Raw genomic sequence first — 499 nt, 5'->3', positions numbered from 1 at the left:
GATAAACTGATAAGTTCTTCTTTGCTCTATCTCTTCTTTTCTCTAGCACTTTCAATTCCAACAACTGTAAAGTATCATTATCAAATTCAGCATCTAAAGCTAATCTTGCAGATGTAACTAGAATTTTCGTGGGTAGTACGACCTATATCCCATATACTAGTGAAAAATGAGTTGCTTTAGTAGGTCCATGCTTGGAAGTCCTATATGCCCATAATGCTATTGGAAGTGCATCATGCCATATCTTTGGTTCTTCACGCACCATTCTACTAAGCACTTTGAGTAAAGTCTTATTAGTAGCTTTAGCTTGACCATTTCCCTTCGGGTAATAAGGAATAGACTTCACATGATCCACATCATAAAGGGTAAGTAATTCCCTTACACTAGCATTAATGAATGGAGTACTATTATCTGAAAGAATACGTCTAGGTATGCCAAACCTACAAATGATGTTTTCCTTGATGAAATTTGCCACCACTGGACCAGTCGCATTCTTCAAAGA

Source organism: Theobroma umbraticum, unplaced genomic scaffold (genome assembly GCF_002168275.2).
Source record: "Theobroma umbraticum cultivar Fairchild unplaced genomic scaffold, ASM216827v3 scaffold_60.0, whole genome shotgun sequence".
NCBI classification, from domain to species: Eukaryota; Viridiplantae; Streptophyta; class Magnoliopsida; order Malvales; family Malvaceae; genus Theobroma; species Theobroma umbraticum.
Note: the sequence above shows the minus strand (reverse complement) of the source record.